This window comes from Apium graveolens, chromosome 4 (assembly GCF_009905375.1).
Source record: "Apium graveolens cultivar Ventura chromosome 4, ASM990537v1, whole genome shotgun sequence".
Classification (NCBI taxonomy): Eukaryota; Viridiplantae; Streptophyta; class Magnoliopsida; order Apiales; family Apiaceae; genus Apium; species Apium graveolens.
Genome location: NC_133650.1, coordinates 163382676 through 163399765, shown reverse-complemented (window position 1 = coordinate 163399765; position 17090 = coordinate 163382676).

Genomic DNA, 17090 nt, shown 5'->3' with positions numbered 1-17090 from the left:
CTCTATTGCCGTTATATTCCTTTCCACTTCAATTTCTTTTTTTTTCTCTTATCATTATTTCATGAACCAACACAACATAAGCATTGATTTCAACATCCCGTCATTCTGGATTCGTGCCCTTAGAACGAATCTTGACCACTTTTACAACTTAAATTCACAATTCATCATACTCGTCTGCCTTTGTTCTGGCTCTAAAGCTTTTACACTCTCTCCATAACCTTGGGAATTACTTTCCCGAAAACAATTGGCTGAACTTTAATCAGTTTATCATAACCTCTGGCTCCGTGCCTTTCTTGGTCTTTCACCAGCGGGTGGTCTCTCTCTTAGGAGGGTAAGTGACAAAAACAGTCTTCTGTGATTCGTCAATCATTTAGAATCTCAAATAATTCCTATATTTCCTTTAGCCAGGCTCTTGCCTCGGCTGGGTCAGCTTGTTCCATGGAACTCTGAGAGCTTAGCGACTTAAAGGTCCTGAAAGAATTTCTCACCGCACTGTCTCCTCAGGGTGGTGGTTGGGGATAATAGTCTAAGTTCTTTTTAGACAGGTCCATGAATTGCCGTATAGGAGTACCGTCTCGGGTCTCCTTTCCTTACTCGACTTTCTATTTCCTTAGTATGAAATGTTTCATCCTACTCCCCATAATTGGGGTCATCTTTTAATTTAAAATCCTTATTTTCCACTCCATTATGTCATGGGTTCCTTCTATCTTGATGGCGACCTCCCTGACTATCACGTTCAGGGTTTACTCTAAATCTTATTCCTCAAACTATGGCTCTCATCTAAGTTCTCATCCTTACGCTCTTGAACTTTCGGAACCCAAATTCTATAGGAATACCTCATTATTCCCTTATCATCTTTCCCGATATTAATCTTTTATCTAATTGTTGGCTCTCTGCCTTCACTCATAACTTTTTCTGGCACAATATGACCTTTTCCAATAATTCGGGCTGTATTGCAATCTCAAACAGCTTTTAGGTACCGGCTCCGGTTACCTTCACTTCTATTTCCATTTTCTCAAAATCTCTTATCACTTCTCCCAAAGACATTATCATCTTGAGTCTCTCTTTTTTACTAAGGGCATCAGCTACCATATTGGCTTTCCCCGAATGATAAAGAATCTCCCAATCATAATTCTTGATTAGCTCTAACCGCCTCCTCTGGCGTATGCTGAGCTCTTTCTATGTAAGAATGTACTAGAGCACTTATGGCTTAGGTAATTCTCGCACTTCTCTCCATACAAGTAGTGCCTCCAATCTTTAGGGTAAAACTATTGCCACGAGCCTAAGCTCATGGGCGGGGATATCGAATTTCATATTACCTTAATTGTCTTGACGCAGACGCGATTATCTTGCTGTGCTAAGAAGCACGCACCCTAAGCCCTAGTGCGAAGCGTCACTACACTTCACAAAATCTCCTTTTCCATCCGGCAACGCCAGCATAGGGGCCATCACCAATCTTTGCTTCAGTTCTTGAAAGCTGTTCTCGCATTTCTCTGTCTATTCAAACTTCTCAGTCTTACGAGTAAGCCGCGTTAAAGGGGCTACTATCTTTACAACTTGAACGAACCTCCGGTAGTGACCGGCCAATCCTACCTCTGGTAGTCGACCAAACCATGGTCATCAATTCATCAGTGGTCCTTTATCCAATCCTGTCAGGATCCTCCATGGGATCCTCCTCAACAACTATCCCTTCTAGGACAACATCCTCAACCGCTAAATCCTCAATATCAACATCATCCGGTCCTGCATTAGGACACTCTATCGGATCCACAATCCGATCTCCAATTAGTACTAAAATATCATCGCGATGTTGCTCCTCAACCTCAGGGTTCGGAGTCCCGCTACCATATACGATAACGAACTACGCTCCTATCACGATATTTATAAGGGTTCCCATAAGGGTTTTAACTGTCAGTGCTACGTTAGGTAGCCCGACTATGAACTTGGCAAGAGTTCTTATTATCTTAGTTAACTTATTATCTTAACGTCCCATCATCTCTGAGGTTTATAACGCTTGGCTCTGATACCATTTCTGTAACACCCCCAGATCCGGGGTCGGGGATCCGGGTCGTCACGGTCTTTCTTTCCACAATATCACTTCACTTAATTAATAATGAATAACCCTATGCTGTGACCCCACACTAACACACACCACAACCCGTTATAGTCTCAGAGATGAAATTTAAATAAGTACAAGTCTTTGAATCCACAATTTAAAAGTTATTACAACCCAAAATGATTACTTGATAAATTTACAGTTAATTGCCATTATCTGCCACAAGTTATAATTATACATAATTGATTCTCAAAAGTAGATGGTCTGATCTACAATAGATCTACCTCTGCAGCTATAGCAGCTACAACATCAACGGGAAGACGCGGGACGCTTCCCACGCGCTTGCGCTGGGTCTGCTGGAGTCTGGCCATCTTTCCTAACTGTTGTTGTGTGATGAAAGAAGAAAGCAAGGGTGAGCAGCAAGCCCACCAAAATAATATGTATAATGATTTACAATATATGAGCCTACTCATAATACTCATGAAAGTCTTGGTCAAAAGAAATGAACCAAGTTTGATATCTTAATGCGATGAAGTCGCAAAATATTCAGTATATATACATATATACTTTTCAAAATATTGGAAGTCCTCTTCCATGCATAATATACACAAAGCCCCAGTGTATAACTGTATAAAAAAAATATCGTTGCAAGGTGATCTCATATATCTAACCTTGTCTCAACGTTTTTCTGAAAATCTTTGTCATTCATAAGACAATTATTAATTAGATATAAGTTTAAAAGATGAGGTTACCAAATACCCCAATATACTTATATCTTTCCCAATACTACTTGAACTACCACCGTTCAAGTTATAATCAGTTTCAAAAGTTCATCACATAGATGAGACTACAAGACAAGATTTGAATAGATTCAATCTTTGAAATATTATTGAATGAAATAAAGTTACGAGATACTTTATTTAGTCCCGATATATATATATATCCACATATATATATCTCTTAAACATTTCCTGGAACCTCTGTTATGTAAAGTATGAACAGAGTTTGAAACATCCAATGAATTTTGGAAAGGAAAAGAATTTTGGCATAAACCCGATATCTTGCTGATCAGGCAAAGATACCAATAAGTAACCTTTTCTACTGTAGATGGATGAATTCCTCACCGGTCATCACCCTGGCCGCATTAGGACCTCGCGCTAGACCGTACCCCGGCCCCTCACGCGTTGATGGACTGCCACCCAGCCACTTACACAATAATAGACCGTACCCCGGCCTGTCGCTTATGCCGACTCAATTAGATGGGCTTACTTCCCGAACGTTGGGCAAGTAATCAATTCATTTACCAAAACTGCAACCTCGTTGCGAATATAAAATACACCACAGAGCCGGATTCCCCAGGTTTTGAGCGAGTATTTAAATCCCCTTAAAAAGGAAGATCTTAAATATAAAAATGAGTTTTGGGATCCGCTCTGACTTTAAAAATCATTTTGAAGACTCGAAAACACTTTAAAGAGTGTTTGGAGTAAAGCTGATTTAATGAAGTAAATCAGTCCCCAGAATATTTAGAAAATGACTGAATATTATTATTTAAATAATATTCCCATAAAGAATAATCTTTATAAAAATAATTGAAGTAGAAGTATTAAAACTTATACTTGAAATAAATATTAAATAACCAAAGAAATACTTATATGAAAGTATTATCTTTATTTGAATAATCGAAAATAAGTTTGATTATTAACACCTTATTCTTTAATAAAATAAAGAATATACCTCAGCAAATAATCGGAATCATAGATCCTCAAATGAATATTCAAATAATATTCAATAAATAAAATAAGCTGAGTCATAATACCTCGAATGAATATTATAAATAATATTCATTAAATAAAATAAAGGAGTCATACATCCTCAAATGAATATTCAAATAATATTCAATAAATAATATAAAAGAGTCATAAGCCCTCGAATGAATATTCAAATAATATTCAATAAATAATAAAAGGAGTCATACGCCTTCGAATAATATTCGAAATAATATTCAATAATAAATAAAGTTTAAAGTTATCGAATAAACCTTATTCGATTAATAGTTTGGAAAACTATAACCATATATAAATAAATATATATATATATATCCATATCCATATATATACAAAATCTACTCGGGATCCTCGACTCCCGGTTTTAGAAAATAATTTCACCTTTGGGTCCCTATACTAAGGGTATATGCAAGTTACCGCTATCCTCTAGCATAGGTATTATCAACTGAACCAACGGATATATATTTCAAGAATATGAAACAGGCATGCATATATACCATATCACATGCTACAATATATCGCAAGAATTTGCTAAATAACCAACATGCATCTATCGCAAGATAATGCATATACAAGTGTATTCATCACAACAACAGTATAACGGATAGAATACTTGCCTGAGCGACTTGGGGTGATAAAAGGCTCGGGACGAGTCTGGTAACCTATAAACAACAAGTAAGTTGGAATTAAACCAAAATCACTTGTAAATCTATACTTTAACTAACTTAGACTCTAATGCTTGTTTTGCGCTCACTGATTTGCTTAAGTCACTCGGGTACCCTCGGCTCCACCATTTTTAATAATTTAACCTTTACGAGTTTTAAAGCGATTCCTTCGCGAGTGTCTTACCAACTGCCTAACACACTTACCATAAATGTTTCATACATTAATTAACCCTTTTTGGTCTTTAACCTATGTTTCAAAGTAAGGCGAGGGGAAAAGTTTCGTTCGTGAAACGCCGTTACTTGAAACGGTCGTTTCTCCTAAACCGTGCATCGGAATCGAACGAACTACATATCAAAACGAAGCTCGTAACATGAGCTATCTAAACATGGCAGTGGTCATAATCTAGCAGGGGGTTCTCGGGTCATAATGCTATGCACAAAAACAGTCCAAAGAAAATCGGACGTTACGACGGCTATGTTTACGCGATTTCCCAATTTTAAACCATACAAAACCAACCACAAACCAACCTCAAATCCAACATACAACCAACATCCATCCTTATCACATCATAACAACCCCAACCAATTCAATTTAATCATTCATACTTATGCCTAAACTTAACTTTAATCATACTTAAGTTCCTTTAAATCAAAACCACAACAATTACCATTCCATTTCACTACCATTCCAAATCCCAAACTCTAAATCATAACAACAAACTACAATATCAACCCACTAATCAAAATCATCTTATAATATATAGGAATCTAGGGTTTGGAGATGGTATACCTTCCTTGAAGTGGTGGGTGGAGCTAGGAAGCCTTAAGAAGCTTTGAGAAGTCTTAAGAATGCTTGGATCTTCAAGAAAAACAAGAAAAAGTTCAAGTTAAAACTTGAAAACACTATTCATTGTCTTCTTCTTTGATTAAATGAGGAAGATTGAGAAGGAATTAATGGCTTAAACTCATGATATAGTCCTAACTAAGCATGAAGATGATTAGGGAATTATCTTACCAATTTAGGAAGCTTGGATCTTGGATTTTGAATTTCTCTTGCCTTTTGAATAGTGAAAAGTCGTGAGCAATGAAGAACAAAGCCTTGGTTGCTTTTGATTTTTGATGAAAATGATTTTACTTGGCTTGGTTGATTGGTTTTTGTGCTTGCTTTAGTCAATTACCTTCTTGCCCTTGGATTTGTGTGGTTACAAAGCCACCACACCTCCTTCCTTCCCATGTCATGCTTATGTCATCCTCATGATGTCATCCTCCCTTCCTTGTCCTCTTTCTATTGGTTGGATGACATCATCCCCCACTAATCCCTTTGATTAGCTTCTAATTGTTTGCCTAATGACCGCTGATCTGTTATACGGTTCGCTTAACTTTCGTTCTCGTTTATCGTTTGAAGGATCATACCCGGGATCTTATTACTTAGGTTCCCTTAACCTTTCTCAATACATTATATTCCTTTTTATGATCCTCTATTATGATCCTTTAATTTAAATCCTTTTTATCCTGTTACCTTATACTCAATTCTCTCCGTATCTTGTGGATTTCCGGGAAAAATCAAAGTGTTCGGATTTGGATTCTGACGATCTTTACATACACTTATATCCCATATAAAGTACTAATAAAATCTCAGAATATCCATATCAGAACCCCTACATAGTGTGGCATGAAAAGTTTTCTCATTCAGCAAAAACACTATTCATAAGGGTTTCAAAAATTTCCAAAAATTGGGGTTATTACAACTGCTGCACATAAACTTCTTCTTCTAGCTCACCATTCAGAAAGACACTTTTGACATCCATTTGATACACTTTAAAGTTTGAATGTGCAGCTAATGCTAGGAAAATTCTTATAGCTTCAAGTCTTGCAACTGGAGCAAAAGTTTCATCATAATCAATTCCTTCTTCTTGTGAGTAGCGTTTTACAACCAACCTTGCTTTGTTTCTGGTAACTATACCATTTTCATCCATTTTATTCCCGAACACCCATTTTATTCCAATAATGCTTCTATTCTTTGGTGCAGGAACTAACTTCCAGACTTTGCTTCTTTCAAACTGATTCAGTTCTTCCTATATGGCAGATATCCAGTCAGGATCCAAAAGAGCTTCATCAATTTTCTTAGGTTCCACTTGAGATAGAAAACATGCATGTAGGTACTCATTAGTAGTTGCACTTCTAGTCCTCACACCAGCAGTAGGATCACCAATAATTACATCTCTAGTGTGACTTCTATCCCATTTCCTTATATGTGTTTGTTGACTTGTGCCTTCATCTTCTACTTCATTGTTGGTATGACTGCAAGTTCCTTCTTCTCTTTCTACCCCTGAATTTGTACTATCAAATTCAGATGTCTGAGCTGAGCTTCCATGTTCATGATCTTCCTGTTGAGTAGTCTCTTCATTTAATATCTATTGTGCATCAACTTCATCTTCCACATCGATATCACTATCAATGTTGAGGTTTTCAAATGCAAGGTCTTCAACTTCATTATCATCAAGGCATTCCAAGCCTGGACACTTGTCATCATCAAAGGTCACATCTGTGCTCTCCATAATTTTCTTTTGATCAATCACATAAACTTTGTAGGTTGTTCTTTCCAGTGAATATCACAGAAAAATTACTTCAAAAACCTTTGAGTCAAATTTTCCCACATATTCAGAGTTGTCTTTCAAAATTTAACACTTGCTTCCAAACACATGAAGATGCTTTACAGTAGGCTTTCTCTTAGACATGATTGAGTAGGGTGACTTGCCATGTACCTTGTTAATGAGATATCTGTTCTAATTATAACATGCAGTGTTAACAGCCTCTTCCCAGAAACTTGTTGGCAACTTGGCATCTTGCAACATTGTCCTGGCAGCTTCAACCAATGTTCTGTTCTTTCTCTCAACTAGTCCATTTTGTTGAGGTGTCCTGGCAGCTGAGAATTCTTGAACAATACCTTTGCCTTTGCAGAATTCACTTAATGTAGCATTTCTGAATTCTGTTCCATTGTCACTTCTCAATCTTTTCACATAATTGTAATCTTCAGCCTGTTATTCTATCTTCTTGATATGCTCAACTATGATGTGTGGAGTTTCATCTTTAGAGTACATAAACTCTACCCAGGTGTATCTTGAGAAATCATGCACCATCACAAGTGCATATTTATTTCTTGAAATTGCTAAGACATTCATTGGCCCAAATAAGTCCATGTGAATAAGTTGCAATCGTGCACTTATAGAATTCACAGTTTTTGACTTGTGACTAGATCTTTTCATCTTTCCTTTCTGACAAGCTTCACAAACTTCAACTTGAGCAAATTCCAGTTTGGGCATGTCTCTTACTAACTCCTTTTTGACTAAGTTGTTAATTGCCTTGAAATTCAAGTGACACAGCTTCTTATGCCATATCTTGCTTTGTTCTTCTGATGCCTTGGTGTAGAAGCAGCAAATACCATCCTTATTTGTTGAGTCCAAGTCTGCAACAAACAAGCTTCCTTTCCTTGCTCCTTTCAGAGCAACTTCACCAGTTTTCTTGCTGATAAAAGTGCATTATTCTTTGTTGAATAAAACTCCAAAGTCTTTATCTACAAATTGGCTGATACTGAGAAGATTCACTTCAAGACCAGCTACTAGTGTTACATCATCCATGACAACATTTTCAGAAACAATCTTGCCATATCCCATTGTGAATCCTTTGCCGTTGTCTCCAAAGGTCTCCAATGGGCGAGCTTTCTCCTCAAACTATGATAGCAGGGCCTTATCACCTGTCATATGTCTGGAACATCCACTGTCAATGATCCATATGACTTTCTTCACTTTGCCCTGCACACAATGAGATTCAGGTGTGTTTAGTGACCAAGCAGTGTTGGGTACTTTCTTCTTGTTAACTAATTTAGCAGAAGTATAGTGAGTTGTTTCAGATAAAATAGAGTTGAATGATTGTTGTGAATTTTCCCTTTCTGATGTAGACTCAATTTTTGTTTCTTTAAGTTATACTCTCAGTTTGTGGCAACTCTTCATCACTTTCAAGTTGCAAGGGATGTAATCAAACTTATCACAGAATGAGTAGGGATCATTTAAATCTGCTTTATTATATTTGCAAGCTCCTTCAGTTGGCTTACTAACAACCTTTTTACAAAGGTGAGTTAGATAATTTGCAGAGCCATATTTTTCACACTTCTTTCCAGGAGCATTTGCAACATAAGGCAGATTATTGCTTTTGTTTATCCCTATTCTCCCATTTCTATATTACTTCTTCTTTCTTGCATCTTCAATCTTTATTTCTTTGACAGGAGTCTTTGTGCTTTGATTGTCCATGAGATTTTCTTCAGCCTTGGAAGATTGAGTTGAATTTGCATTTTTCTTTTCATTATCCTCATCTGTAATTCTTGCTTGATGATCAATTCTTCTTTACTGAAATTTACTTTACAAGTCTTGAACACAGGTGATCCTACATTTCTCAGCATTGCTGGGACATTTTCACTCTCTGTTGTTTTTCCTCTATCATTTATGTTTTTCTTTTTGCTATTCAAGGCATCATAATCATGACCAATAACAACGTTTGCACATGGTTTTTTTTCTCATGGTACTGACCAACCAATTCAGATACATTTTTGAAGGACTTCAACTTTACTTCATTTTTCTCCAGTTTTTCCCTTAGCACAGTCTCAATCTCATTTGCACACTTGAACTTGTTCTTCAGATAACCATTTTCTTGTTTTAAGGCTTCAAGCTCCACTATCAACAATTTAGTTCCTTGTTTTTCATTCTCAAGCTTCTCATTCAACCTTATTAATCTGCTAACTTCTTCATTAGCAACAGCCATACTTGTGTGGATGTGAAATATTTATGTGCTCATCTTCTCAATAGTTTCCTTATATTGTTTCACATTTAAATCAGTGATGGTAAGAGTTGGTACCTGTGATTTAGATGAGGATGATTCTCCTTGCTCCAAGGCCATGAGTGCATAGTTTCCATGTTCTTCATCTTTATCATTTTCAGAGTCATCCCAACTTTTACCTTCTACAATTTAAGCTTTGCTTTGCTATTTCTTCAGAAGAGCTTCATACTTTGCTTCAAGTTCAAGATAAGCTTTATCTTTCGTTGCCTTCTTGGGTTTCCTGCATTATGTAGAAAAGTGGCCTAGTTTATCACAATTGAACCACCTTATTTTAGATCTGTCAACAGATCCAGTTTTATAGCCATTCTTGCTATTAGAATTGTACTTCCCTTTTTCCTTCCAGTTGCTGTCTTTGTTGAGAGACTGTCCTTTATTCTTGAAGTATCTTGGCTTCTTTACTCTAATATTAGAGAATTTCCTAGCCAAATAGGTCATTGGCTGGTCTAGCTCATCAGTTCTTCAAGAGTATAGAACTCATCTTTTTCCAATTCCAGAATGACTTGTTCCTATGAATCATTTGTTCTTTGCTTACTTGTTGAGGTAACTGAAGTTTGAAATTTTGGTTTATCATTGGATGTTTGACTTTCATTTACAATTAAAGCACTTGAGCCATCCACAACCTGTCCTTGACCAGATCTCAATGATTGTCTTTGAATCATCTCTAGTTCATATGTTTTGAAAATTCCATATAGAACTTCCAGTGTTATTTTGCTCAAGTCTCTCCTTTCCCTGATTGCTAAGATTTTCTGTTCCAAATGTTCAGGAAGAGTAAGCAAGAACTTTAGATTCACTTCTTCAGCTTCATAGTATTTGCCATGAAGTTGCAAGTCATTTATCAGCTTATTGAATCTTTCAAACACATCAGTAATGCTTTCATTTGGCTTAGCCATGAAACCCTCATACTGTGAAATCAGTATCCTTCTTTGATTTGATTTAACTTCCACAGTTCCCTCACAGAGTATCTCAATCTTTTCCCATATTTGCTTGGCAGTGTCACAGTTGACAATATTGTTGTACATTACATTCTCAAGTGACTCAATCAAAATTAATTACAAGTTGCTATCCAGGGAAACTTTCTCTTTTTCAGGATCAGTATACTCAACAGGATCTTTTGGAGCATAAAGAGCTGGGATAATCATGTCTCCATCTGTAGATTCCTCAATTCTAACTGTAGGGATGAAGGGTCCATCCTTAAGGATCTAATTATAGAATAAATTGGCCATCCTCATAAACAACATCATTTTCTTTTTCTAAAGAGTGTAGTTACCTTTGTCAAAGGTAGGAATTTTGATGCTACTGATTTTCTGTGTATTCATTCTTCCAAGATCTTGAATCTGTTTACTTTCAGATTTTGCTCTGATACCACTTGTTAGGAAATGAATAACACACAGGGGGGGTTAATGTGTTTTACTGTTTTTGTGCTTTTCTTGAATATTTATGGTTGAACAAAGTAAACTAAATCTTGTAATGAAATGTGTCCATGCAGAATTTAAGCTTGCAGAAAATAAAGAATACAGATCTTCAAAACTCACTTAATTTTATTTTAAAATTAAGTCTGTTTTGCTACAAAATTTCTAGGCTCTTTGTTGATAAAGAGCTTAGCTTCTTCTTGTGAGTGTTACAAGAAATTTGATCTAAATTGTTACAACTGACTAAGGACCAGTATTAACTTTATAACTCAGGTAACTGCTGGTTTACACAGTGTGTAAGAAGACATTCTATTAGCTTTTCTAAACTGTCACTTGTCATTTCTATTTATAGAAAAGTAGATCTTCCATTTCTGGCTTAGCATATCTTTAGCATCCCGTGTTCACTTTAATCTTCCTCTGTCAGTTAATCTTTACCATTGATCTTGCACATTCTTCAAGCTGCTTTTTGTAGACTTGTCAATCCAGCTGTTGGATTGTTTATTGATTGTTTATCTTGGATATTGAACTAATTTTCAAATTTTTACTTTGAGATTGTACCTCGAGATCTCCAGTTTAGGTCTATAGAACACTTGACATCTCGATAAGTATATTGTCTTATCGAGATCTCTAGTACTCTATATTTAGTTTGACTTGTAGAGGTCTTCAGTTCTCTATAAGAGAATTTTGGGCTTGTCGAGATCTCTAGTCTTCACATCTTCACTTTGACTTATCGATAACTCTTAGTTTTCTAGTAGCTTCTTGACTTGTCGATATCTCAGAGTTCTCTAGTCAAATTTAACTAGTCGATATCTCAGAGTCCTCTAGTGAATTTTAACTTGTCGATATCTCTGAGTTCTCTAGTGAATTTTGACTTATCGATATCTCTGAGTACTCTAGTGGAACTTGACTTATTGATAATTCAGAGTTCTCTAATAAATGTAGACTTGTCAATAACTCTGAGTTCTCTAGTGAAGAAATGACTTGCCGATATCTCCAGCTTTCATGTCTTTAATTTGGCTTGTCGATATCTTTCGAGTTCTCTAGTAGCTTTCCTGACTTCTCAATAAGCCATTCTGGAGTTCTCGAATGACTTCTCTATAACATTAAATCTGTGTCTTGTAGAGATCTTGACTTAGAGTATTTTTCTTCAAACAGATTTATTCAACTCCAAGCATCTTCAAAATTCTTCTGAGGCATGATCTTCTTGATCTTCTTCTAGATAGAATCCTTATGCTTAATACTATTTCAAGAAAAAGACTCCAGTCTGCTCCTTGCATTTTTACAGACTTTAAGTGTTACAAATATAAAATACAGATTAAGATAACAATACAACTTACTTAGGGTTGGCCCCAAGCTTAGATAATTACCAAAAATAACAGTTCATTAATCTCCTTAGATCAGATGTCCATTTGGCTTGCTTCATACTTTGATCAGGGACACTAATGATATTGTTATCTTCAGTGATCTTTGACATCATCACTTATATATTACATAAACCCTAACAATCTCCCACTTATACTCAAGCTATATTTTGAGTATATCAATGTTTATTACAATCAATCCACTACCAACTATATAACTATGTGATCAATTATCTGACCCCTATCGCTTCCACATGCTCCTGAAAAGCCTTAGCTGATAAGCTCTTCATGAAAGGATCTGCCCGGTTATCCGTTGACGCTATATCAGCCACAATAATATCTCATCGCTTAACGAACTACCGTATGAGGTGATACTTATGCTCTATGTGTTTTGTTACCTTATGGGCCCGTGGCTCCTTGGTATTCGCCACAACACCAATATTATCACAATAAATCATAATTTTCCATGAAAAATTAGGAACTATATCCAAATCCAGCAGGAAGTTTCAGAACCATATAGCTTCTTTGGTTGCCTCAGAGGCTACCACATACTCAGCTTCCATGGTTGAGTCTACAATGAACTTCTGCTTCACACTCCTCTATATTACTGCTCCACCTCCCAAAGTAAAAACACATCCCGATGTGGACTTTCTCTTATCCATATCTGCTGGAAATCTGAATCGGTATATCCCAGAGGCAAAAAATCCGAGGACTTGTAAACTAACATATACTCTTTAGTTCTACGCAAGTACTTGAGTATTATTTTTATTGCACTCCAATGTTCCTGTCCTGGGTTTTACTGGTATCGGCTAACCATGCCTACGATAAAGCAGATATCAGGTCTCGTACATAACATAGCATACATTAGGCTTCCACATGCCGAAGCATAAGGAACTACCTTCATATTCTCTATCTCCTTAGGTGTCGAAGGGCACTGACTCTTTGATAGAGAAAATCCATGCCTGAAAGGTAAATTACCCTTCTTGGAGTCCTGCATATTAAAATGAGCTAATACATCATCTATGTAGGGCTCCTGAGATGAAGCCTATTAGATATATTTGATAATGTCATGGCTAATATGATTTATGTTTAGTTTTCAGATCTTACTTAAACAGGATAAATCAGTACTTACTGGAAGTCAGGACTTAAGGATATCAGTACTTATATTATCAGGAGATAATTATCAGAAGATGGATATCAGAACTTAAGTACTGAAGGACGATCAGATAAGGACAGCAGCTGATTAAAGGAAAGAAGATTGAGATAAACATAAGAAGAGATATGTATGAAGAAGAAATTCTATGAAGAATAGAATACTTGGAAGAAAAGATATCTGATTGATATATTTCAGGAAGCAGAATTATATTCCATATCAATTAGCGATTATCTTGTAATTGTGTAGTATATAAACACAGACATAGGGTTTACACTACAAGTGTTATCATATTCGAGAAGATTATTCATTGTAACCCTAGCAGCTCTCGTGATATTTGTTCATCACTGAGAGGTAACAGTTCCATACTGTAACAGAGTTTATTGTTTCAATAAAGTTTGTTTTATGTTACTTGAGTTATTAAAGTTTGATTTGATTGTACTTTACAGTGTATTCACCCCCTCTACAGTGTGTGTGTGACCTAACAAAGCCAACATCCTTTTCTTGCGATCCCTTATAACTTTGATCCTAGGGATGTATGCTGCTTCACCTAAGTCCTTCATTTCAAATTATTTGAACAACCATGCCTTTATTGAAGACAACATCTTAACGTTGTTTCCAATGAGTAAAATGTCATCAACATATAGCATTAGAAAAGCCACTGCATTTCCCTCACATTTCTTATACACGCATGCTTCCCTTAGACTTTGATCAAAACCATACGACTGGGCTACCTGATCAAAATGAATGTTCCAATACCTAGCTGTCTTATACACGATTGCTGCATATGGATGGTTTCTTCAAGACTTCAGTTAAGGAAAGCTGTCTTGACATCCATTTGCCAAATCTCATAATTGAGATGAACTTCTATAGATAAAAGAATACGGATTAACTTAAGCATGACCACTGGAGAAAAGGTTTCCTCATAATCGGTACCTTCTTTCTGAGTATACCCTTTCGCAACAAGTCTTGCTTTCCAGGCTTTCACCTTTTTATTCGATCCCCTCTTTTTCTTGTAGATCCACTTACATCATATAGGTTTTATACCTTTGGGTGGTTCCACGAGCTCCCAGACCTGATTAGAATACATCGATTCCATCTCAAATTCCATTGCCTTTGCCAAAGATTTGCATCTTTATCTTGCAGTGCATCCTCGTATGTCCGGGGATCAACATCATCTTCACCAGAGAGTAAGTCCGAAGATTCTCCCAAAAACATGAATCCATCAGGATGTCGAACAACCCTCCCACTACGACGAGGCATTGGTGCGGTATTAGTGACAGGTTGTGCATTTTGTTGTGGTTGTTCCACCTGTACTATAGGTTTCTGGGTATTATCTGTCCCTCCCACTAGTTCCTTTAAAACGATACTACTCATGGGTTTGTGATTCATTATATAGTTTTGCTCTAAGAATCTAGCATTGGTGCTAACAATGACATCCCGATTCTTCGGACTATAAAATAAATAACCTTTCGTTCCCATGGGGTAGCCTATAAACAACCTTACTTCTGTACGAGATTCTAATTTAGTCGCGTTCTTGTTCAACAAATGTGCTGGACAACCCATATCCGAACATGTCTTAGACTTAATTTGTCCCTGGTCCACAATTCTAAGGGGGTTTTAGGAACCGATTTAGAAGGGACTAGATTCAGAAGATAAGCTTCTGTTTCTAAGGCATGTCCCCAAAATGACTTGGGTAAATCCGAATGACTCATCTGTTGGGGTTAAACCCAATAGGTAGTATGGTCTTAGTGATAGAAAATATAATTAAATTGGGTAATAATTGTATGGGTAGACAATTATTATCATAATTGAGTTGGGTAATAATTGTATGTGTTGACAATTATTATTATAATGGGAATGGGTAATAATTGTATGGGTAGACAATTATTATTGTAATCAGATTAGGTATGTCTTGTCGGCTAAGTTTGTGATGGCTATATATACATAGTCATGTTATTGTTTTGATGTATGCTTGAGTATTGTTTGACTTAAGTATCGCTTGAGTGAATACCGTTTGGTGAGATTGATTGTATTATTGATAATTGTTTTGATTAATAATACAAGTTGGGACGTGGGTTTTTCCGCGTCATATATTGAGTGTGTGTTTTGCATTGTTTGTTTGGTTCTATACTTGTGTGTGTTCCCCCTAACAATTGGTATCAAAAGCCAAGGTTCATGATGGAGAAGGTTGGGGGATTTGAAATTGAATTGTTTAATGGAAGAAACAATTTTACCTTGTGGAAAAGTACGGTAAAAGATCTGTTAATTCAACGAGGGTTATATGCGACTCTCGGAGGGAAGAAGCCTACTGAAGTTGATGATACAAAGTGGGGAGACATTAAGTTACATGCGGCATCAACGATCCGGTTGGCCCTTGCACCGGAAATCAAGTATGATGTTCTTGAAGAGAACAATCCCAAGAATTTGTGGGAGAAGTTAACGAAGACTTATCACTCAAAGTCTTTGGCCAACAAGCTGTTTCTCAAGAAAGATTTGTTTGGGCTCAAGATGGAAGAAGACGGAGATTTAAGAGATCATCTGAATCATTTTAATGGCTTAATCAACCAGCTAAATAATTTGGATGAAAAATTAAAGGATGAGGACAAAGTTGTTCTACTACTAGTGTCTCTACCGAAGAAGTATAATACTGTGATGACTTCTTTATTGGTTGGGAAAACGAAGTTAGATTTGGATGAGACTATTGTTGTTCTTCTGGAGGCCGAAAGATTGATGAAACAAGAATCGAGTGACACATCTGATGGAAGTGCATTTGTGGTACGTTCGCGTGACACGGAAAAGAAGTATGCTAAGAAACATAACCCTAATATCAGGTGTTTTTATTGTGAGGAATTGGGTCATATATAATTTATGTGTCCAAAAGCAAGAGAAGACTTGAGAGAGTTGAAGAAAAATCGAGGGGGTAGTGTTTCGCTTGTAGAAGCTGATGAAGATGTTCTTTTGGTTCAAGAAGAGAAGGGATCAAACGAAGAATGGGTGCTTGACTCGGGATGTTCTCATCACATATGTGGTAGGAGGGAGTGGTTCTCGTCCTATAAAAAGTGTGAGGAAAAGATTGTAACTTTACCGAACGGTAAAACGGTAAAGGTTGCTGGCATTGGTGAGGTAACAATGAAACGTCACAACGGTCGTGTTCAGAAGTTAACTCAAGTAAGATACATACCAGAGTTAAATCGAAATCTGATTTCGTTGGGTAAATTAGTTGATTTGGGATATACTGTTATGATGAAGAACAGTATGTTGAAAGTCACTAAAGGAGATTTAGAGATACTCAAAGGTCGAAAAGATAAGAGAAATCTTTTTGTACTAGAAGGAGGGGTTATTGTTCGAGGGGAGGTATTGGGCGATCGACGTCGATGGCAAGATGGTGACCGTTAATTCGGTTGTGCATGAAATCATATTGGGTTGAAGGGGAGGATTGTTGGGGTTAAACCCAATAGGTAGTATGGTCTTGGTGATAGAAAACATAATTGAATTGGGTAATAATTGTATGGGTAGAAAATTATTATCATAATTGACTTAGGTAAAAATTGTATGTGTTGACAATTATTATTATAATGGGAATGGGTAATAATTGTATGGGTAGACAATTATTATCATAATCAGATTAGGTATGTCTTGTTGGCTAAGTTTGTTATGGCTATATATACATAGTCATGTTATTATTTTGATGTATGCTTGAGTATTGTTTGACTTAAGTATCGCTTGAGTGAATACTGTTTGGTGAGATTGATTGTATTATTGATAATTG